Source organism: Gorilla gorilla, chromosome 4 (assembly GCF_029281585.2).
Source record: "Gorilla gorilla gorilla isolate KB3781 chromosome 4, NHGRI_mGorGor1-v2.1_pri, whole genome shotgun sequence".
NCBI classification, from domain to species: domain Eukaryota; kingdom Metazoa; phylum Chordata; class Mammalia; order Primates; family Hominidae; genus Gorilla; species Gorilla gorilla.
Window position 1 is genome coordinate 55,897,455 of NC_073228.2, and position 25,178 is coordinate 55,922,632.

General features: G+C 40.9%; 1 protein-coding gene across 1 annotated transcript in view; it reads right to left on the minus strand.

The window, feature by feature from the left end:
• Nucleotides 1-25,178, minus strand: part of AATF (apoptosis antagonizing transcription factor) — a 109,849-nt gene that overhangs the window by 40,073 nt on the left and 44,598 nt on the right. The window lies entirely within an intron of this gene.

Genomic DNA, 25,178 nt, shown 5'->3' on the forward strand with positions numbered 1-25,178 from the left:
GGAAAGGCTTGATTATACCTCTAGTTCTAGGGGAAAATCATAGATACAGTCAGGTTTTCAGGTTGGCCACAGAAACCTATTTAACCCATACCAATATACATGAGGAACAGGACTAATAGTACTATTAAGCATCTAATCAACATTTATAATACTTTCATTAGAAAAAATGCATGCTAGAAACAGTTAAAAATGGCAGATTGACACATTAGTTTATCTCTTCTCAACCCCTCTAAGAGACAGTTGAGGAATAAAATAAATATTAACTCCTAAGAAAAAAGAGAAAGGGAGCACTAATGTGCGCATATTTTCATAAATTTTTCCAAGACAGTAAGGAGATGGAGAAGTTATCACCCAAATGCCCAGAGTGAATAAAGGTGAAGATGAAGCTAATTGTATTAGGCCGCAGAATTCCTGTGAGGATCAGCTCTCTGGCAGTTACCACGCAAGGTGGGAAAAAGAGAAGGAGCAGAACCACTTGGGCCTCCTCCATTATCCCACACAGCCAAGTGACTAACCACCTCTACCACCCACCTCCTCTCGTGAGAGAAAAGAAATTTTATTCTTTGGAAATATTGAACCACAGAAGCTCCAGAATAGAGGATACCAGGCAAAGAAGGCTGGAATGAGGTACAAGGGAAAGGCTCTATGTTAATCTCTGAAACCTCTCCCTTTCTCCCACCTCATTTGTAGAAAGCTAACATCCCATTCTATAATTTCCTAGGCAGGAAAGCAGAGGAGCCTTTTCTGGAAGAAACTGAATGGTGTCTGCCCTCCCACCCCCAAAATTAGATTTCAAAGTTGCTATGGTCTTCTGCATGTGTCTCCCAAAATCCGTATGTTGAACACTTAATCCCCAATGCAACAGTATTGGAAGGAATGGCCTTTGGGAGGTGACTGAGTCACGCAGGCTCTGCCCTCGTGGATGGGATTAGGCGTCCCTCTAAAAGGGCATGATGGAGGGAGTCTGTCCCTTTTGCCTTTCCACCTTCTGCCATGTGAATTCCCTCAGAAGAATTCAGCATCAAGGCACCATCTTGGAAGCAGACAGCAGCCCTCTCCAGACAACAGAAACTGCCAGCTTCTTGTTCTTGGACTTTACAACCTCCAGAACTGTGAGAAATAAATTTCTGTTCTTTTAAGATTACCCAGTCTGTGGTATTTTACTATAGCAGCACAAACAAATAGATATATAGAAAACAAAGCAAACAAATACAAATTCTGACATCCAAGGCTACTCTAACAAAGAGGTCAGTTCACAGCATAATTATATTTAAAGAAGTCAAAAAGCTCTGCCCAGGTTTCAGAGATTCCGAATAATAAACTTTAATGCTTTACTCTTAAATATGAACAGACAGTTAAGGATCGCCTGCATCTGAGGAAATCCTCATGCACAAACCAAACAAATAGAAAAGACACTCAAGGAAGCAATGCAGAGAACAAAATAAATAATTAAAAAGGAGAAAAAAAACCCCAAAACTTACAATGAATATCCCAGGAGTGGGAGAGGGTATACTTTGATAAGAGCAGGATGCTGTGAAAAAGACTAAAATGAGAAATTAAACACTGAACAGAAAATTTTAAAAAATCCAACAGAACTTAAATGAACGAAAATCTCTCATATAAAACAAAAAGAAAGCCAAAAGGCAAAAAGATAATATCCCCTTGCTTATTTGCAAGACAAGACAAAAATTTAGAGGATAATCCAGAAAGTCAAACATCTAACTAACAAAGGCTGGGAGAAAATGTTTGAAGGAATACTGAAAATTTTCCCAAATCAAAGAAAGAACAGGAATACAACTGCAAAGACCTAGTGCAATGAATAAAAAAGGGCCTTTGTCAAGACACATCATCATGAAATGTAGAACACCAGAGGTAAAGAGAAAATTCTAAGCAGTTAAAGAAAAAACAGGTTACATATAAAGAGGTGATCATATGTCCCAGTTTACCAAGAAAGTCCTGGTTTACACCTGTTGTCCTAATATGCTGTCAGACTAGCACCTTACATGTCCCAGTTTTGATAATAAATTATACAGTCGCCCTACACATTAAAGAATGGATATCTGAATGGGAAAAGACATCTCAATAGCAAGAGCAGATAGCAGAGGACAGCAAGGTACCTTCAAAATTCTATGGAAAATGACTTCCAGACTCAAATTCCATATAAAACCTTATCATTATTATTATTATTATTATTACTAAGACAGTCTTGCTCTGTCACCCAGGCTGGAGTGCAGTGGTGCAATCTCAGCGCATTACAGCCTCTGCCTCCTCAGCCAAATTATTAACCAAGTATAATGAGAGTTACATAAATGCATTTTTCATACACGTAAGGACTCAACGATTTACTTTCTGTGTACTCTTTCACAGGAAGATGTACTTCAGTAAATGAGTATACAAAAATCAAGACATAAGATATTAGAAACGAGAGGTCTAACTCAGGGAAGAAGCAAAGGCAAGTCCCAGGAATACAGCCAGCAGGCCTGGTGTGCAGCCACGCCAGAAGAGTCCAGAGAGCTCTAGGATGAGGTCTCCAAGGGGAAAAAGTAGAAGGGAGGTGCAAAAGGATAGGTTATTTTATATATTCAAGGCATGTGGAGTATATAGGGAAAAACAGCAATAGTTACACAGGAAACTAGGCAAATCTTTTAAAAACAGGCATTATTAGCTCTAGGAAAAAACAAATTTGTAAGAAAAATGTAATCATAATATAGCGCTTGTTCCTATAGTTGGGATGTTTGTCCCCTCCAAACCTCATGCTGAAATTTGCTCTCAATGTTGGAGGGGCCTAATGGAAAGTGTCTGGGCCATGGAGGTAGATCCCTCATGCATAGATGAAAGTCCTCCCTTGGTTGTGGGGAGTGAGTTCCCGCTCTATTAGAGCCCAGGAGCTGGCTGTTGAAAAGAGCCTGGCATGCCTCAGTCCTCTAGCCTCCTCTCTTGCCACGTGATCTCTGCACATGCCAGCTCCCCTCCGCCTTCCTTCATGAACAGAAGCAGCCTGAGGCTTCCACTAGAAGCCCAATCTTCTCAGCAGCAGAAGAGTGAACCAAAGAAACCTTTCTTCCTCAAAAATTACCCATTCTCAGGTATTCCTTCATAGCAATGCAGAACAGACTAAGACACTTGAGAACAACACTTACTTAGTAATAATAATGTAAACACTGACTGACAGCCATCCTAGCAGGTATGATACATTCTCATTGCAGCTTTGATTTGCATTTCCCTAATGGCTAATGATGCAGAGCATTTTCCTGTGCTTACTGGCCATTTGTATATCTTCACTGGAGAAATGTCTATTCAGACCCTTTGCCCATTTTAAAATGAGGTTATTTGTCTTTTCGTTATTGAGCTGTAAGAGTTCTTTATATATTCTGGATACCAGTCCCTTATTCATTTTCCTTCTGTAATGTCTTTTTGCTTTCTTGATAGTGTCATTTGAAGCAGAAAAGTTTTTAATTTTGATACAGTCCAATTTTTTCTTTTGTCATTTGTGTTTTTGATTTGTATCTAAGAAACCATTGCCTAACCCAAGGTCATGAAGCTCTACTCCTATGTTTTCTTCTAAAAGGTTTATAATTAATAGTGTAGCTCTTATATTTAGGTCTATGATCCATTTTGAGTTAATTTTTATATATAGTGTAAGGTAGGGGTCCAACTTCATTCTTTTACATGTGGATATCCAATTATACCATTTGTTGAAAAGACTACTTACCCCACTGAGCTGTCTTGGCACCCTTGTTGAAAAACCAAGTAACTTTAAAAGCATTTTGGCTTTATGACCACATATTCCTTGGCTTTCTGAATTTGTGACCCAGAGTTATTGATTCCTACTTTTTAGGCTTCCACAGTTCATAGCCACAGATGCTTGAGATGGAAAAAGCTTGGCGCAACCCTCTATCAAACTTACTTGGCCTAGCTGAGTCAGGGTTCCTCAAACTTCCTCACTGGGAGATACAAAAGCAGACTCAAAGGATTGGGTTTACTCTTCCTGTGAATTCCCTCTCTCTCCCACAAGACTTCTTAGTGAAAACGTATCTATTTTTGCTCTACCTCCTGCCTTACCTCCTTTTTTGGTTCTCAGCTCCCTAGTCTTTCAAATTATCCCCAAAAGGGCCGGGCGTGGTGGCTCACGCCTATAATCCTAGCACTCTGGGAGGCCAAGGCAGGCGGATCACTTGAGGCCAGAAGTTCGAGACCAGCCTGGCCAAGATGGCGAACCCCGTCTCTAGTAAAAATACAAAAAAATTAACTGGGCATGGTGGCGCATGCCTGTAATCCCAGCTACTAGGGTGGCTGAGGCAGGAGAAATCACTTGAACCCAGGAGATGGAAGTTGCAGTGAGCCGAGATTGCGCCATTGCACTCCAGCCTGAGCAACAGAGTGAGACTTCAACTTAAAAAAAAAAAAATTATCCCCAAAAGAAGTCTCTTGCAATTTTTATATACCATATTTGAGGCATACAAAAAATAAATTGCATATACTATAATTTCAAATAGTTGGGAAGGAATTATTATACCTGCCTATAATACAAAATTGGCACAAAATGACCTATTCCCCAACTATATGTTCCCACTCCACATTGCCCATTCACTCCCGAACCAACTCCACCACCTAATATTTCTGCTTCCATTATTCTATTCAAACCACCTGTGCTAAGGTCTCAAGATCTCTATGTCTAATGGGCATCTAGCACTACTCGTCCTATTAGACTTCTTGAAGCAGCAACTGACACTGGACTTTCTCACCTCACTGAAACACTCTTTTCTCGGTATCAGTGAGGCATCTCTCTGTCTTTACTCCACATTCAGCCAGCCCCTCTAGCCAGCCATTAAATACCGCCACTCCTCACGACTCAGTTCCAATCTTTATTTTCTTCTCACTCCACAGGGTTTCCCCCAAGAACTTCCTTCTGTTCTCAAGGCTTCAATGACCTAAGAGTTACCCCTGGAAATTCCTCTTCCCTTACACCCAATATCTCAACTATCTCAAGTCTTACATTCACGAATTTGTCCAACTTTTCTCCATCTCCGCTGCCTCCACCCAGTACAGGCTACTATCATCTTCGTTCGCCCCATACTTTTTTTTTTTGAGGCAGAGTCTTGCTCTGTCGCCCAGGCTGGAGTGCCGTGGTGCTATCTCTGCTCACTGCAACCTCCACCTCCCGGTTTCAAGCAATTCTCCTGCCTCAGCCTCCCGAGCAGCTGGGATTACAGGCGTGCACCACCACGCCGGGCTAATTTTTGTATAAATTTTTAGTTGAGACGGGGTTTTTCCATGTTGACCAGGCTGGTCTCGAACTCCTGAACTCAGGTAATCCACTCGTCTTGGCCTCCTGAAGTGCTGGGATTACAGGCGTAAGCCACAACACCCGGCCCTCATACATATTTTTTGAGTACACTGGAGAAACAAGAATAAAACAGACATGGTCTTGCCTGAGGCAGTGTAATGATTTCCTCTCATTTACTCTTGTCCCTCCATTTTTGTCTCCTCATTGTACTCAAGAGTAGTATTTTCAAAAAGGAAATGTGTCAGGACATTTAACAGGGTACCACTAGGGCCCTTGTCTACCTCTCCAACCTAACCCACCTTCCGCCTCTGTGCTGCAGGCCCACCAGGCTTCATTCTGTACGAGAAATGCTCCGTGGGCCCTCACACCAGAGGCTGCTTCTGTATATGCACTGCGGGAACAGGCTTCCCTAGCCACTGACCTCCCACGCCTCCTCCTCTACTCATTTGTTAAATCTCCACTTCATCATCTCTTCCTGAGGGAAACCTTTCTTAACCACAGCTGCACTCACACACACGCACCATACCTTTGCTGTTCTTACTGTACACTGTACTCATGGACTCCTTGATAACGTCTACCTCCTCCCCTTGCTGACTGTATGCTGTGTGAGAGCAGAGACTCCATCTGAACACAATCACCACTCCATCCCCTTCAGGGGCCCCTTGAAGGAGCTCCATATATACACAGAGGGGAAAATAACAATAATAATAATTTTTTTTGAGATGGAGTCTCGCTCTGTCACCCAGGCTGGAGTGCAGTGGCGCGATCTTGGCTCACTGCAAGCTCCGCCTTCTGGGTTCACGCCATTCTCCTGCCTCAGCCTCCCAAGTAGCTGGGACTACAGGCGCCCACCACCACGCCCGGCTAATTTTGTTTTTGTATTTTTAGTAGGGACAGGGTTTCACCATGTTAGCCAGGATGGTCTGGAGCTCCTGACCTTGTGATCCGCCCGCCTCAGCCTCCCAAAGTGCTGGGATTATAGGCGTGAGCCACCACGCCCGGCCAGAAAACAATTATTTCTGAGAGAAAATACCAAATCTGTGTTTGCTTTATCATTTCCCCCACCACATACACATACCATTTCAGTGTTTTTACACAAAAGGAGTCAATATACAATAACCTGGCTCTAATCCAGGGCACCATTATTGACCTAGGAATAGAGAAACCTACCTGTTTTTTGTCAGTTGTTTTTGAACATATCTTTGTCATTGCCATTTTCAATGATATGACTTCCCCACACAATATTCTCCTTCTCACATGTCTTACATAGGCCAGATGACCTACACAACAAACACATAGACTGGTCTATTCAACAAACCTGGACGGTTTTAAGCGGATGAGAATTATCCTTTTTACCCCTCCCCATTCCAAGAGTCTTGAATTTAAAATAAAAAAAACCCATTTAACTGGGGCCAGGCACGGTGGTTCACACCTGTAATCATAGTACTTTGGAAGGCCGAAGTGGGTGGATAACCTGAGGTCAGGAGTTCGAGACCAGCCTGGCCAACATGGTGAAACCCCATCTCTACTAAAAATACAAAAAAAAAAAAAAAAAAAAAATTAGCCGGGCATGGTGGCAGATGCCTGTAATCCCAGCTACTCGGGAGCCTGAGGCAGAAGAATCACTTGAACCCAGGAGGTGGAGGTTGCAGTGAGCCGAGATCACGCCACTGCACTCCAGCCTGGGCAAAAAGAGTGAAACTCCATCTCAAAAACCAAAACCCAAAAACCAAACCAAAACAAAAAAGCCATTTAACTATTTAAACTCATTCTTTGACTATTAAAATGATACAGATCTACACTCCCTTTTGTGTCTCATTTCCTAAAGGAAAAAGTTGGTTCTTCTCAGGAAATGAGAGCAAGCACATCTTTGGTGCTTCCTCTATACTCCCCACAACCCTTAACCTTTCCTGTAGTCTCTTTAAGTTGGTCCTTTTACTGCAAGACAGATGTCTTGACATCTTTGTAATAAAGGTCTGAATTAATTTCAGTTACAGTGTGTGTGGTTTTAGAGACAGGCCCTTGCTTTGTCGCTCACACTGGAGTGCAGTGGCATGATCATAGCTCACTGTACCCTTGACCTCCAGAGCTCCCACCTTAGCCTTCTGAGTAGCTGGGACTACAGGCATGCATGCCCAGCTAATTTTTTCCAATTCTTGTAGAGATGGGGGGTCTCTCTATGTTGCCGTGGCTGGTCTTGAACTCTTGACCTCAAGTGATCTTCCTGCGTCAGCCTCCCCCACTGCTGGGATTACAGGGATAAGCCACCATGCCCAGCCTAATTACAGGGTTTTCTATTTAAATATCTTTTATCTATGAAATAGGCTTGTCAAATACCAGTTACAGGTTTCCATCTCCCACTCTCTAAGAGCTAATGCTTCTAGGTATGAATTTTCACTTATGTGAAGTGCGTACTGCACAGTTCAATCTAAGTGTAACTATCTGCCAAAGAGTCTGACTTACCTGTCTTGAATTCCAGCTCTGCCCTTTACTACCTGTGTAGTTTAAGACAAGTTCCTTGAGCTCCCTGAGATTCAGTTTCCTCATCTTATAAAGTGGTAATTATACCTCACAAAGTTGTTTTGGGACTTAAAAAGATGATAAAAGTAAAGCACTCAGCAAAACATAAGTATTCAATAAACAGAAATACTGTGGAACATCAGATCATGCTCATAGATAATCCCTAAACCCCATTTAGGTTAAAATAAATCATCTTCCACAGCTAAATCGCCACAGCTGCTAACAATCAACAAGTACAGTAATTCAATTTTCCTTTCTACTGATTTTCAAACGTAGGTAACAAATAAGATGTGTAACAAATAAGAGTGAAAGGATAAAAATGTAACAAGTATAGAAAATCCACAAAAATGGTAAGTCATACATTTAAAAAGTATGCTGTGGGTTACAGGACTTTTCCAAACTATATCATGAGAAACTGGAGCAAAAGTCATCCTCTCCTTTATCATTTATTCTGTTTGAACTATCTGCGATTCTCTTTTCCTGACCTTCAGTTCCCCCACAATCCCCTGATTACACAATTCCTTTATGTAGAAGGCCTCCTCCCAACCTCAGAGTATCTAAAATCCTGGCCATCCTTCTTTGAAAGCCCAGATCAAATGCCATGTCCTCTTCCCTGGAGCCTTCTCTAATTCCCTGAAACTATTATTTTTCTCCCTCTTCTGAATTCTTCGATACACACTCACCAAGCGTTCTGGTTATTTATGTTTATGTCATCTTGCTTGCTTGACTATGAGCTTCTTGCAGGCAGGGGATACATCTGACTGAAACTCTCACCCCTAATACCTGGAACTCCACCACTGCCTTTGCATACAGTGATTATTCAATAATATTTCTAAGGGCTGGGCACAGTGGCTGATGCCTGTAATCACAACGCTTTGGAAGGCTGAGGCAGGGGGATCACCTGAGGCCAGTAGTTTGAGACCAGCCTAGGCAATGCAGTGAGAACCTGTCGCTAAAAAAAAAAAAAAAAAAAATTAAATTAGCCAGGTGTGGTGGCATACACCCATAGTCCTAGCTACTTAGGAGGCTGAGGTGGAAAGATAGCTTGAACACAGGAGTGTGAGGTTGCAGTGCGCCATGACTGCACCACTATGGTCCAGCCTGGGTGACAGAGTGAGACCCTATTTCAAAATAATATTCCTAAAATCAAAGAGTCAAGTAGCAAGCAGTCTTCTAGATTTTGTCAACGAGCATGAAAAGCAGCCACCTTTTGCAAGGGGAAGTGCAATATTTACAGAATAACACAGGGAAGAATGAAAGGAAATCAGGTTATGCGAATAAGGTCTAAGAAGCATCTTAATACTAAAGTTACAAATAGTCCACCTTTGGTTACTCAAATAAGAGAATGTATAGCTAGAGGCTACCACTGAAAAAGTCAGCCTAATTCGGCCTCACTGCCCTTGGTCTTTAAGGATTTGATTAGTTTTTCCACTTTTTGATTCTGCGTTGCAGCATGCCTCCACTCCGGAGCTAGCGCTAAGGCCTATGATTTGGAAGAAATGATAAATTCATTCATTGAATAAAGCAGTACTATTTTCTCAGCACAAGCCCTAAAATACTTCAAAGGCCATAATATTTCACTAAGCTTGGTCATTTGGGTTAAAATTTATTAGTCAACACAGAAAAGTTTCTCATCAGACCCCATATATTTCCAATAGGCATGATATATTGTGTCTCCCAATGTCTAATTATTAACTAGAAGTGTAAGTAAATCACTATCAGTATTAGGCCCTGATGAGTGAAGACAGAGTAAGAATTAAAGCAATTCAAATGCTAAAAAACTTGCCAATTTGCTTTTCTGTTTCCAACAAATAAAACGAATTTTACAAGGACTAAGCGACTGACTTATGCAATTCTTTTTTTTTTGAGACGGAGTTTTGCTCTTGTTGCCCAGGCTGGAGTGCAATGGTGTGATCTCAGCTCACTGAAATCTCAGTCTCCTGGGTTCAAGCGATTCTCCTGCCTCAGTCTCCCTACTAGCTGGGATTACAGGCATGCACCACCAAGCCCAGGTAATTTTGTGTTTTTAGTAGAGATGAGGTTTCACCATGTCAGGCTGGTCTCGAACTCCTGACCTCAGCTGATCCACCCGCTTTGGCCTCCCAAAGTGCTGGGATTACAGGGAAGAGCCACCGCACCTGGCCCTCTTTTTTTCTTTTTTAAATTTAAGGAAACCTCTTTTTTTTCTTTTTTTAGAGACAGGGTCTTGCTCTGTCACTCAGGCTGGAGTATAGTGGCACAATCATAGTTCACTGTACAGCCCTGAGGTCCTGCGCTCAAGTGATCTTCCTACCTCAGCCTCCTGAGTAGCTGGGACCACAGGTGCAAGCCACCATGCCTGGTTACTTTTTTTACTGTTTATTTTTTATTTTTTATAGAGATAGGGTCTCACTATGTTGCCCAGGTTAGTCTCAAGCTCCTGGGTTCAAGCAATCTTCCCACCTTGACCTCCCAAAGTGTTGGGATTGCAGGAGTGAGCCACTGTACCCAGCAAGCCATGCTTTCTAATCCATACTAAAAGTAACAATGTACGGAAGGTGCTGTTTAGATTTTCCAAGAGTTCCCACTTCAAAAATTCTGCCCACTGGTCACTAGATGGATGTCTTGGTGTGTACCTCCCCCTCCATTTATAATAAAGGCAGGAAGAAGGGTTTCAGATCCTCTTGGATACCAGCTCAGTTACTATTTTTTAGCATTCTTTATTTAGCAAGGTTTCTTTTACTATATGTCATTTGTGTTTAAAGAATAAAAAGGAAGTCATTCTGAACTAGAGAAGGATTCACAAGTAGGAAACTGAAAGGGTAGTACTAACTTGTATTCTGTGATTATGTCCCTTAAGAATCAAAAGCCCAGCTGAAATAAATCTCTCCCTATATTTCCAGCATTCTCCCTCTAGCCTTCAGATGCCAATAATTCTTCAGCACCACCAGAATCAATAAACCATCAATCCTGCCACCTTTTCAGCATCCCTCTTCCTCTTCTCCTGTGCTTACTTCTCTCCTTACCCAGGTGAATGAGATTCCAAAATCCATCAGGATAATCACCCCTGATATACACCCTGAACTCCCCTGCAAGCTATCCTTTTGTCATACAGACCCACAGTCCCTTAGGGATAGATGTATCTTGGAATTCAGAATGTTTCATATTTTAGAAAGGTAATACACTGCATATGTCATAAATGTGTCAGCAGAGTCTGGGGCAGCACCCCAAAGTCAAACACAAAATTTCTGTAGCAAAATATATATTCCCACATATATGTGATAAATAAAGCCTATAAATAGCTTCATGTTCATTCAGATCAGGTGCTGCCACCACAATAGTTTGCCAAACTTACCAAAACAAACAAAACTACAAGTTTTCAGATTTTTAATCTCGGAATTGTTGGCAAGGGATTATTTACCTGTACTTCCGTGGCAAAACCCCAAGCCATGTTAAATCTCAGTACCTGCATCCACATGGATGAATGCAGTGAGAGAAAGACCAGATCTTGCAAACTGGCCTCACTTTCATATTACCAATAACCTGTGGGTCTTTTAGGCTACCTGACAGTGCAGCTACGCTTTCCTAGTCCATTCACTCTCTGAGGTAACTTTTTCTTACCCTCTCTTTTCTCAAACCTCCATATCCTCCTACATCTTATCACTCTCAGCTCCTTCATTCATAAGAAATATCATAAAATAACATAGAAGCACTCACATGAGGACTCTGCACACGCTCTCACCCCTTACCTCCCTGCAACTGTACTCATAAGTCTTGCCTTCCCTCTATCCATCACACCAACCCCTCCCTACTTGTGTACTGACCAGCAATTCCTACCTCTGTCCTGCAACATCCATTTTTACCTCTCTACGGGATCATTTCCATCAACATACAAAATACATCTCCTATCTTAAAACTCTCCCTCAAACCTTCCAGCAGCTGTCCCATTTCTCTATTCCCATTACAGCAAACCTCCTCAAAGCTGTCTATACTCACTGTCTCCAATTTATTTCCTCTTACTCTCTCTCTTTTTTTTCAGACAGAGTTTAGCTCTTGTTGCCTAGGCTGGAGTGCAATGGTGCGATCTCAGCTCACTGCAACCTCCGCCTCCTGAGTTCAAGCAATTCTCCTGCCTCGGCCTCCCAAGTAGCTGGGATTACAGGTGTCCGCCACCACGCCTGGCTAATTTTTTGTATTTTTAGTAGAGATGGGGTTTCACCATGTTGGCCAGGCTGGTCTTGAACTCCTGACCTCAAGTGATCCACCTGCCTTGGCCTCCCAAAGTGCTAGGATTACAGGCGGGAGCCACCAAAAAAAAGTCTGCAACCTCTACCTCCTGGGTTCAAGCGATTCTCCTGCCTCGGCCTCCTGAGCAGCTGGGAGTAGAGGCGCATGCCACCATGCCCTGCTAATTTTTTGTATTTTTAGTAGAGATGGGGTTTTGCCATGTTGCCCAAGGCTGTTCTCAAGCTCCTGATCTCCAGTGAACTGCCCAACTTGGCCTCCCAGAGTGCTGGGATTACAGGTGTGAGCCACCATGCCCGGCCTCCTCCCATTCTCTCATGAACCCCCTCCACCAATCTACTAAAAGAGTTCTTGTTGGTCAGACATGGTGGCTCGCACCTGTAATCCCAGCACTTTGGGAGGCTGAGGCAGTCAGATCACTTGAGATCAGGAGTGTGAGACCAGCCTGGGCAACATGGCAAAACCCCATCTCTACTAAAAATACAAAAATCAGCCGGGTGTGGTGGCGCACGCCTTTAGTTCCAGCTACTTGGGAGGCTGAGGTGGGAGGATCACTTGAGCCTGGGAGGCAGAAGTTTCAGTGAGCCCCACTGCACTCCAGTCCTGGTGACATGAGACCCCGTCTCAAAAAAAAAAAAAAAAAGTTCTTGTCAAGGTCACCAATGGCTTCCACATTGCTAAACCAAGATCAATTCTCTCTCAGCCCTCATCTTACTTAATCTACCTGCAGCATGAAGATTTACTCCTGTTTTTTTTCTAAAAGTTTAATAGTTTCAGCTCTTATGTTTTGGTCTATGATTCACTATAGTTAACTTTTGTGTAGGTGTGAGGGAAGGCTCCATCTTCATTCTTTTGCATGTGGATATCCAGTTGCTCCAACACCATTTATTAAAAAACAAAACAAAAAACTGTTCTTCTGCCCACCGAATCGTCTTGGTACTCCTGTTGAAAATCAATTAACTATAAACGTAAAGGTTAACTTCCGGACTCTCAATTATATTCCATTGATCTATATGCCTAGCCTTATGCCAGCACCACTATGTCTTGATTATTGGAGCTTTGTGGTAAGTTTTGAAACTGGAAAGTGTGAATGCTCCAACTTTGTTTTGTTTTGTTTCCAAGATAATTTTGGCTATTTTGGGTCCTTACATTTCCATACGAATTTTAGAATCAGCTTGTTAATTTCTGCCAAAAAAAAAAAAAAAGGCAACAGGAATTTTGATAGGGATTGTTTTGAAGCTTTAGATCCATTTGGGGAGTACTGTCATCTTAATAATGTTAAGTCTTCTAATCCATGGACATGGGACAGCTTTCCATTTATTTAGGTCTTTAATTTCTTTCAGCAACATTTATAATGTTCAGTGTGTTAAATATTTCATCTTCTCGGTTAAGTTTATTCCTAGGTATTTTATTATTTTAGATGCTTTTTTTTTTTTTTGAGATGGAGTCTCGCTCTTTCACCCAGGCCAGACTGCAGTGGCGTTATCTTGGCTCACTGCAAGCTCCGCCTCCTGGGTTCACATCATTCTCCTGCCTCAGCCTCCCAAGTAGCTGGGACTACAGGCGCCCACCACCACGCCTGGCTAATTTTTTTTTTTTTTTTTGTATTTTTAGTAGAGACGGGGTTTCACCGTGTTAGCCAGGATGGTCTCAATCTCCTGACCTTGTGATCTGCCCGCCTTGGCCTCCCAAAGTGCTGGGATTACAGGTGTGAGGCACCATGCCCAGCCAGATGCTATTTTAAAAGGAATTATTTTTCTAATTTCCTTTTTAGGTCATTCATTGCTGGTATACAGAAACACAACTGATTTTTGTGCATTCATTTTGTATCCTACAACTTTGCTGAATTCATTTATTAATTAGCTCTGTAGTTTTTTGGCAGCTTCTTTAGTATTTTTTTTTTTTTTTGAGATGGAGTCTCCCTCTGTTGCCCAGACTGGAGTGCAGTGGTGCTATCATGGTTCACTGCAACCTCCACCTCCCAGGTTCAAGTGATTCTCCTGCCTCAGCCTTGTGAGTGGCTGGGATTACAGGCGTACACCACCATGCCTGGCTAATTTTTGTATTTTTAGTAGAGGCGGGGTTTCACCATGTTGGCCAGGCTGGTCTTGACTCCTGGCCTCAAGTTGATCTGACCCACTTGGCCTCCCAATGTGCTGGGGTTACAGACGTGAGCCACCGTGCCTAGCCGGTACTTTCTATATATAGGATCATATCATCTGCAAATAAAAAATAGTTTTACTTCATCCTTTCCAATTTGGATGTCTTTTCTTTTTCTTGCCTAACTGCCCTGGCTAGATAGTATGATGCTGAATAAGTGGCAAGAGCAGACATCCTTGTCTTGTTCCTAATCTCAGGAGAAAGCATTCAGTCTCTGGTCAGTAAGTATGACGTTATTTGTGGTTTTCACAGATGCTCTTTATCAGGTGAGGAAGTTTCCTTGTATCCCTAGTTTTAAAAATGTTTTTCTCATGAGAAGATGTTAAAGGCTTTTGCTGTCTCTATTGAGATGATCATGTGGTTTCTTTCCATATTCTATTGATATGTTATAGTACATTGATTGATTCTTGACGTTAAACTAACCTTGCATTCCTGGGCTAAATCCTTCTTGGTCATGGTGTGTAATCCTTTTTATGTTCCTTTTTTTTTTTCCTTCCTTCCTTCCTTCCTCCCTCCCTCCTCCCATCCCTTTTTCTCTCTCCCCTCTCTCTCTTTCTCCCTCCTCCCTCCCTCTCTCCTTTCTCGCTCTCTCTCTTTTCTTGGTCTTGCTCTGTTGCCCAGGCTGGAGTACAGTGCCACAATCACAGTTCACTGCAGCCTCGACCTCCCAACCTCAAGCAGATCCTCCCACCTCAGTCTCCTGAATAGCTGGGACTACAGGCATGGACCACCATGCCTGGATAGTTTTTTTGCTTTTTATAGAGACGGGGTCTCCCTATGTTGCCTATACTGGTCTCAAACTCCTGGGCTCAAGCAATCCTCCCATCTTGGCCTCCCAAAGTATTGGGATAACAGGCCTAAGCCACTGTGCACAGCCTGTAATTTCTTCTTTGTGATGTTTTAGTCTGGTTTGGGTATCAGGATAATACTGAATTCACCTTTTTTTTGTGGGAGGTGGGTAAGAGACAGAGTTTCCTTCTGTTAGCCAGGCTGGAGTGCAGTGGTATGATCATAGCTCACTGCAGCTTCAAACTCCTGAGCTCAAGCGATCTCCTCCTTCTTGAAACACTTTCTTTACATGCAACCTGGAAAATCACTCTTCCTTTATTCTCTCTTACATCACTGATTGCTCCTTCTTCATAACTTTTGTTGGTCCTTCCCATCTCCCCAATCTATAAATATTTGAATGTTCCAGGACATGGGCTTCGAATCTCTTTTTCTCTCTGCCTTCATTTTCTAGGTAGTCTCATTCAATCTCATGGTATTAAATACAATCTATATGCTGATGGCTTGCAAATTTATACCTTCAGCCTGGACCTTCCCATGAACTCCAAAAATATATATATAACTCTTCAACAACTCCACATGAATGTGGCAGAAGTATCATAAACAATATAACTAATCTGTAACCAAAATAAAGCCAACATAGGTCCTAGTAACAAAAATAAAGCCAACATAGGTCCACAGGGGTTGGGAGGAGGGGGCAATATAACCAAAACCGAGCTCCTGATTTATCTTCCAAACTAGCTTCTCTCACTGTTTTTTCCCAACTCCGTAAATAGCAACTTAATCCCTCCAACTGCTCAGGCCAAAACCTTAATGGTCATTCTTGACTACTCTCTTTTGATATACCACATACAACCCATCAGCAAATCCTGTGTCAGCTCAACCTTCAACATAAATCCAGAATCCAACCAGTTCTCTCTTCCAAAACCACCCTAGTTTAAGCCACTGCCATCGCTTGCCTGGATTATCACTAGAGTCTTTTAACTGGTCCCCTGTCTGCCACCTTGCCCCCTATTCTCTCGTGTCTACTCTTAACACAGCCATCAGTGATCCTTTTAAAATATGAGTCCAATCATATTACTCCTCTATATTCAAAATCCTCTGGTAGTTTCCCATCTCAGCCACATCAAAGTGCTATAGTGGCCTACAAGGTCCCACAGGACCTGGCCTCCCATTACCTCTTGACTTCCTCTCCTACCATCCTCTTTCTTGCCTACTCCCCCACCGACCCCCATGACTCTGGCCTCCCTGATTTTCCTGGAACACGCTAGCCTCTCTTTTGCCTCAGAGTCTGTGCACTTGCCATCCCCTTTGTCCCTAATGCTCTTCCCCCAGACAACTGCATGGCTCTGTTTGTCATTTCCTCAGGTCTCTTCTCAAATATCTTTATCTCCTAAACATCCTAAATTAAAACAATAACCATCACTTCCCTATCCTAGGGCTTGCTTTCACCATAACCAGTTTCATCATTCTCTACTGCATTTGTCACAATGTAGTTCCCTGTTTCATCCTACCTCTAAGCTAGAATGAACGCTCATGAGGGCAGGAACTTTGTTTTCTTCCAGCCTCTAACAGAGCTCCAAGAGAACTTTCTGTGGTAATGGAAATGTTCTACATTTGCACTATCCAATACAATAGCAACTAGCACATGTGGTTACTTAGCATTTGAAATATAACTAGTGTGACTGAGGAGATGAACCATTTATTTTATACTATTTAAATTAATCAAAATTTAAATCTAAACAGCCACATGCGGTTACTACATTAGACAGCACAGCCTAGGACAGTAGTTACTCAATAAATACACAGTAGATACTCAAATATTTGTTGAATGAATGGAAGGAAAAAAGAAATATGACTTTTTTCCTCTTTAACTTTTTATTACAGAAATTTTCAAACATCCACAAAAGTAGACAATAGCAAAATGAACCCTCTTCTACCTATCACCAATCTGAAGGTTCTTCTACCCTGAAATAAGTAACAGTGGATACCAGCAACTCAATACGGCTTCCAACAATGATTACATTCTTGGAAAATATGGAATTTGTATTATCCAATAGTGCCTCGTAAGGCCTTTTACAAGTTATAGAGAAATTACTGTAGAATTAGATCAGGTGTATGTTGAGGGGTAAACCAGTAGGCTAATGAATGCTTGAGGCATGTTTGTGAGAACCCTAGAGAACCACATGTACATTTTTATATCAAATACCTGATTGCTCTTTTCAACATTTATTTTCTCCACCTTAATTTTATTAAAGTCACACTCTTAATTTTGTGACTGCATAGATATTCACTCTTCTTAGGTAACACAAATTCTTTGGGCAGGGATTTTGGTCTTACTTGCCTTTATAAAACTAGCATCTGGCATAATAAATGTTTTTGTTGTTGTTCTTAGAGACAGGGTCTCACTATATTGTCCAGGCTGGCCTTGAACTCCTGGACTCAGGCAATCCTCCTGCCTTGGCCTCCCAAAGAGCTGGGACCATAGATGTGAGCCACCGTGCCCAGACTAATAAATGTTAACTGAATAAAGTTTATAACTGTATAAAAGTGATACTTGTGAATTGTCAGAGTGCTAAAAGATACAGTAGATCTCCAATGTCCTAAACAGATATAGATTTGAAAATAAAATTCTCAAAGGATTTTCAAACTTGTCCAATCAGAAGGGAGTATAATGTGTCAGAAAGAAAATCAAACTGGGAGCAAGAACACAGGTTTCAATGTCCTATTTCACTAAGTGAGTAAATCTTACAACAGTCATGTACTCCCTTCAGGCTCCATTTTCTGCACTTGTGAAAAGAGAGTTTGGACTTGATGGTCTCCAAAGACGCTATCCAACTTTAAAATGATTATGTTTTTATCTAGATCAACAATACATATACATTTTTTTTCCCATAAGTTACTGGGTTACAGGTGGTATTTGGTTACATGGCTAAGTTCTTTAGTGGTGATTTGTGAGATTTTGGTGCACCCATCACCCAAGCAGTAGATACTGCACCATATTTGTAGTCTTCTATCCCTTGCCCCTCTCCCACTCTTCCCCCCCGAGTCCCCAAAGTCCACTGTATCATTCTTATGCCTTTGTGTCCTCATAGCTTAGCTCCTACATATCCATGGGAACATATGATGTTTGTTTTCCATTCCTGAGTTACTTCACTTAGAGTAATAGTCTCCAATCTCATCCAGGTCACTGCAAATGCTGTTAATTCATTCCTTTTTATGGTTCTGTAGTATTCCATCATATAGATATACCACAGTTTCTTTATCCACTCGTTGATTGATGGGCATTTGGGTTGGCTCCATGATTTTGCAATTGTGAATTGTTCTGCTATAAACATGTATCTGCAAGTATCTTTTTCAAATAATGACTTCTTTTCCTCTGGGTAGATACCCAGTAGTGAGACTGCTGGATCAAATGGTAGTTCTACTTTTAGTTCTTTAAGGAATCTCCACACTGTTTTCCACAGTGGCTGTACTAGTTAACATTCCCATCAGCAGTATAGAAGTGTTCCCTGTTCACTACATCCACACCAGCATCTACTGTTTTTTGATTTTTTTATTATGGCCATTCTTGCAGGAGTAAGGTGGTATCGCATTGTGCTTTAAATTTGCATTTCCCTGATCATTAGCGATGCTGAGTATGTTTTCATGTTTGTTGGCCATTTGCATATCCTCTTTGGAGAATTTTCTATTCATGTCCTTAGCCCACTTTTTGATGGGATTGTTTTTTTCTTACTGATTTGAGTTTGCGGTAGATTCTGGATATCAGTCCTTTGTCAGATGTATAGAGTGTGAAGATTTTCTCACAATACATATACATATTTGAAGATGCCTATAAACTTCCCCTTTCTTTGCTAAATCATTTTTCCGATATGTTACTTTTAAAGGAGCAACACATTAATACCAAGACCTCATGCCTACTTTAGTGAAGAGGTAATGTCTCCATTTCTTGAGGAGTGCCAAATTCTATACTTGAGGCTACTAAAATACTGCTGGGATCCTGTTTAATTTACACTCAGTTGGCTGACACTGGGCATATTAGTACAAAAAGGGTAATTTTGGCCACATATTTGCCTAGCAAACTCTCCAGGTACCATTTGTGTTTGAAAAAGTTTCTTCAACACTTCTAAGCCAATTCTTATCTCTTTCCTAGCTGGCCCTGTAAAATGTACTGTTTTAGGCTTCGTTCTGAGGTTTTACCTTTGTTTAAACGAAGTAGTAGTACTCAAGTCATGCTCTGATGTTTTTTAAAGCAAGAAACCTGAAAGAAATGAGGGCCAGTCATGTGCACCTTACCTTGACGCTCCTGTTTGATGAAATTTCTAGACTTCGCATTTAAAATGTGGCTTTTGCTTCCTGTTCTGTGCAGCTTCCACAATAGTGAGCCCAAGCTAGCAACCAAATGCTAATATTGATGACATACCTGGGTCTAAACATTGACAGATATACAATGGCAGCACTATTGGTGGAAAATGTCTTAAAGAAGCAGAAACTACCATGCAGTTCCAATAAAATTCTTATACATGGTATATAAAATAATCTTGCAGTTATTAAAACTGAAATTTAATTAGGCCCTGGTATTTGCTTTGAGTTGTTTTTAATACCATTACTATGCCCCAAGAAACCTAATTCCATGCTATATCTTCAATCATAATTTCAATTTTTAATTTTTATTTCATTTATTTATTTATTTATTTATTCTCTGTCACCCAGGCTGGAGTGTAGTGATGCGATCTTGGCTCACCGTAGCTTCGACCTCCTGGTCTCAGATGATTTTCCCACCTCAGTCTCCAAGTAGCTGAGATTACAGGCAAGTGCCATCACATCTGACTCTTTTTTTTTGCATTTTTTGTAGAGACGGAGTTTCGCCATGTTGCCCAGGCTAGTCTCAAACTCCTGGGCTCAAGTCATTCACCCACTTTGGCCTCCCAAAGTGCTGATTACAGGTGTGAGCCGCCATGCCTGGCCAATTTTAAAATTTATGTACTTCATACATATGTTCTCTCTAAAATAACCATAAATATCTATGAGTAATAAGTTTCATCAAACTTTTAAGAAACACTATCCAGATCTCAAATAACAGCAACATTTTAAAGTAAAACTAAAAACAAAATACTGCCCTGAACAGAAGACATGAGTCCAACAACTCATTCACAGAGGCAGGTTCAAATCAGACTTATAAACATGTTATTAACCATCAGTTGAACCACTGGAAAGATATATGCCAATAGTAAGAATATCATCCTGCCAGGCTGGGTGCCGTGGCTCACACCTGTAATCTTAGCACTTTGGGAGGCTAAGGTGGGCAAACTGCTTGAGCCCAGGAGTTCAAGACCAGCCTGGGCAACACAGCAAAACCCCGTCTCTACAAAAAATATGAAAATTAGCTGGGTGTGATGGTACCTGTCTATAGTCCCAGCTACTTGGGAGGCTGAGGTGGGAGGATTGCTTGAGCCCAGGAGGTCGAGGTCGCAGTGAGCTGAGATCGCACCACTGCACTCCAGCCTGGGCAACAGAGTGAGATCCTGTCTCAAAAACAAACAAACAAACAAACAAAATAAATCGATAAATAAAAACAATAAATATATTAAAAATATCGTATCACCATTAACATAAGGGTAGCTTGGGACACCTCTTATTCACACTAAGATCTAAATGCATACAATTCCACCACATCACCTGTCCATATTAATCGCTCACCAATTTAATCAAAGTAAACTGTCATGTCAAAAAGCCTGCCTCTTCTCTATTTCTCAACATTATCGGCTTTTAACAGTTCACTGAATTAGTAATTACTTGTTTATGGCATTATCAAATGTCTTAGACACAAAAATTCAGCATGTGGCAAGGTCAGTTATAGACATGTCCTGATGGCAAATGAAAGAAGAAATTTAACCCATCAAAGTGGTCATCAAAAGAGCAAAACCTATTATGCCGTTCTCTACATACTCTTGGCTAGAGTCAAAGTGACAGGACAAACCAGATCAAAACTAAACAGAGCTAGAAGCAACATACAAAATCCTAGTGAACTCTTAGAAATCCAGGTATTGATCTGTTGACATCTAAGCTCAATTAGTCCTTTCAGAACAAAATATTGCATGAAGTGACAAGAAACTAGTTTGCGATCTGGGATATGAAAAGAAGAAAACCAGCCACTTTATATAGCTTATTGCTAAGTGCAGCTACATCACAATACGAGGATCTTGTGAGGATTAAATCAAGACACATGCCAAGTACCTATCTACTTAGTCCAGGGACTGGCACGCCACTAGTGTTTAGCAAATCCTGGTCCTTCCCTGATTCTTTAAAAACTTAGGCTTATCAAGTCAAAGATCATCTGATGGTTTAAAAAAAATAAAACAAAACAAAAGCCTTAAATGGTGATACAGACAACAGATCTGAAGAGAACTGAATGTTATGAAGTAGCAGATAGGATCATGACATAACAAACAGACACTGAAAACATTTCTGAATGGCTCATCCTTCGTGGTCATTTACAACCTTCATGTTTTGTGAAACTGCCTTTAGGAATGTGCTTTGACAAGAAATAGGCCAACTGTAAAGTAATTCTGTTTGGAAGTAAAATCCCGCAATGCTTTTCTGAAGCAGATGAACAGTTTCTCTCATAAAACCTTCACCATTGGCTATACTTCATGCTTTCAGCAATTCCAGTTACCAAACAAACCGGTAACAAAACTATAAAGCTAATTTTTTCATTAGAATTGTTTAAGTAACATAAGTTCAATAAATCATTTGCCTTCTAAGGAAAAAAATTACTTTCTAACACAAAATACTTTTTCTGGTTCTATGAAAATAAAGCTTATTTATTTACAAAGTGAAAACTGTAATACTACAGTGAAATCTCTTTATGGCTCAAGAATGAAATATTTAAGAAATAAAGGTATGGACAGAGCAAGACTTGGTCTAAGAAGTCCTGACATTAACTACCAGTGTTGCCATTTACTATATGATGTCAGACAGTTACTTAACTTCTCAGGGTCTCAGTTTCTTCTAAGGTTCTTTTCAGCTCTAAAAATGATAAGATTATTTATGATATCAGATACTATCTTCTATGGCCCACACACATACATATGTATGTATGTACACACACATATACATACATATATACATGTACCTTTATTAAATAATACAAGTATATTTTGAAAGATATGGTAATTTAAAGCCCATTAAGAAACAAAGAATGAAAGTGTGAATGAGTATGTGTGTGTAGAGGGGGAGTGTTCTGAGCCCACACATCATTCTCAGTAGTTAGGGCATTCACACAGCTTCAAGACACCTGAATTAACCAAGTAAGCCTTTAAACCCTTACAATGGAACATTAAAATTCAATGTGGCTATAATCTCTTCCTTACAAAACATGAACCCAAAGAGTCTGGCTTCAAGTATGGTTTTAAAAAAGGGGGAATGTATTATATTCACCACCCAGCTCTTCCATATGACCATGTTAAAAAAAACACACACACAAATGAAAACTCACAGGCCCATTGTAATATATTGAACCACTTCTGAATGCAACACTTACCTCAGGCTTACTACTCTGACAAATAAAGGAAAGCACTTTATGAAGCCAATTTAATTGGGAGGTGACAGAAAACATACAGCCATTTTCTTTAGCCTTATCACTGAATTGGCTTCAGCTCCAATCTCTGGCAAATCCCACTCAACAGAAGAAATTAACCAGGTCAGCAGAACAGGTGCTACCTTGTGTCTGTCAAGGGCCTGGCATCACCATAATTACTTGCACACAATGAAGCAGTAATCTTTACAGATCATCTCTCCCAAGAAGCATATTTGGGAGGGGGAGGAAAACTGAAGGGTGAGGGGAGTGAGAAGAAGAAGGGGAATGGGAAGCAAAGAGAAAAGGCAAGAAAAGAAAATGAATGTGCAGCTACCTTGCAGCTCAGCAGATGTCGGAATGTGATGTACGAGGCTAGGATAAGCTGTCGTAGCCTGCTGCCAAAGAGTGGTAAGTGATTAAAGCCTGCACAGTTCTAAGCACCATATTTAGAATCTGCAGGGTTTCAAGACTTGCACCCATTCCTTGCTGTGCTGCCAGATGTTGGCAACTGGTCCAGCTCCTACTGACTGTGCATGGATGGCAGCAGTTGGTGTAGCAGCAAAGCAATCTGGAATGCTTCCGGAGATGCTGTACATTAACAAGTGTCACCCATCATTCACCTTTACAGAAGGCTGAAACAACTCCAATTTGCTGCCACTTCCCTCTTGGGAAACAGCCAAGATAAAGTTGTGCCTGGCAGCCCCATTTGTTTCACTCAGGTGTTTTAGCTGCCTTGCTGACCTCTATTAGTTTAAGTTTTAATTTAGATTAACCCCAGCACCCCAATTAACCAGCAAGGGGAAAAGCTAAGATGTGACTACTCATAACTCTGAAATCAGAATTTATCGAAGTTAAAATTATTAATTGGGATGAAGGGCCAATCAAGTAATGCTATTTCTTTTTAAACAGACCTCCAGGCAAAAAAAAAAAAAAAAAAAATTCAGACTAAGGATTGCCAACAGAGGCAACTTCTCCCCAGTAATTTCAGTTTATTTTATTAAGCCTATTTAATTTATGATGCACTTTCCATCGAACAATGTACACTTCAATTAATGAGGACTGGAACATTTTTGATTGTCTCCCGTGATCTCACACAATTATACGGCATTAATATCCCATATCAGGTACTTCCTTAGACACTCTAGAACAAAATAGAGTTCCTTACTCTTCTGACAAATGAATATAATAAGAGAAGAGGAAAAAAGAATCAGGACCTCTGACAGGGAACAGCTGCAGCCACACCAATCTTTTTTCCTATACCCTCTCGTCATTACTTTTAAGACTTACTTATGGCAATAATTTTATCAAACATTATAGAACGAATAAAAAAATTAATAGAAAGTCTCTTTCTCTTTTTAGGGTGAGACCAGAGGTATCCCCAATATAAAATCACTTGTTCTATATTGACTTTACATGTAATTTTCCTAAGAAGTTCTTCTTCATATCCATATACACAGTACAGCAGTCATGGCTAAACCCTCAACAAGCAGTCGCAAATTACTTGGCTAAAGTTAGCACATTAAAAATTTGACAGAGAAAAAAATTATCTTGATAAACAATGGCTCAACAATAACTGGTATATCACTGCTGAACAGCTTCCTCTATTTTCCACTAAGCTAGAAAGGGTACAGCCTAACACACACTCTATTAAGAAGTATAATTTGTCTGGCCGGGTGCAGTGGCTCAACCCTGTAATCCCAGCACTTTGGGAGGCTGAGGCAGGGAGATCACCAGGTCAGGAGATCAAGACCCTCCTGGCTAACACGGTGAAACCCCGTCTCTACTAAAAATACAAAAAATTAGCCAGGCCTGGTGGCGGGCGCCTGTAGTCCCAGCTACTCGGGAGGCTGAGGCAGGGGAATGGCGTGAACCCAGAAGGCAGAGCTTGCAGTGAGCCGAGACTGCGCCACTGCACTCCAGCCTGGGTGACAGAGCGAGACTCCATCTCAAAAAAAAAAAAAAAGTATAACTTATCAAGAGACTCAGGAATACAGGAAGTTATTTCAGTTCTCTAGAATAGCCCAAATGTTTAGTCTATCTTAACAGTCTCTGGCATCATTAAAAAGAACAGCATGCCAGCAGACAGTAATGTCAGGGAAAGAAGTGGAGGAGTCTGAAAACATATTGAGAACTGGACTATATTTCAACTTCTACCAATTCTCTCTGTCTTCAAAAGCACTATGCTCTTATTATAATCAACAGTTGCAGACATTCTCAATACATACTTAACTGACTTCAACAGGCACAAAAAGACATTAAGAACAAGATTTAACAGATAATAGGATCAGTAGCGCAATTCAAGCACTCTGGCTCCACGTCCCATTCTAATAGTAATGAGACAAGAAACCAAATAACTAACAAATCCTCCATCATCAAAAATGGCTCAGAAAGAAGAACCCACTTGACTCAAAGAAAAAAACCTGAAACTGTTTTACAGCTAATTTACACTCAAGCAACAACAAAGTAGCTATAGCTGTTTTCATTTCAAAAGGAAAACATAAAATAGAAGAAAAGCAACAAATCCACAATGACACTGTAAGTCAATTTTGAACGCGGGAGTTCTAACTCACTGTCTGACTCTATCCTTCCAAAATAAGCAACTTCTTTGTTCAGAGAATTCTA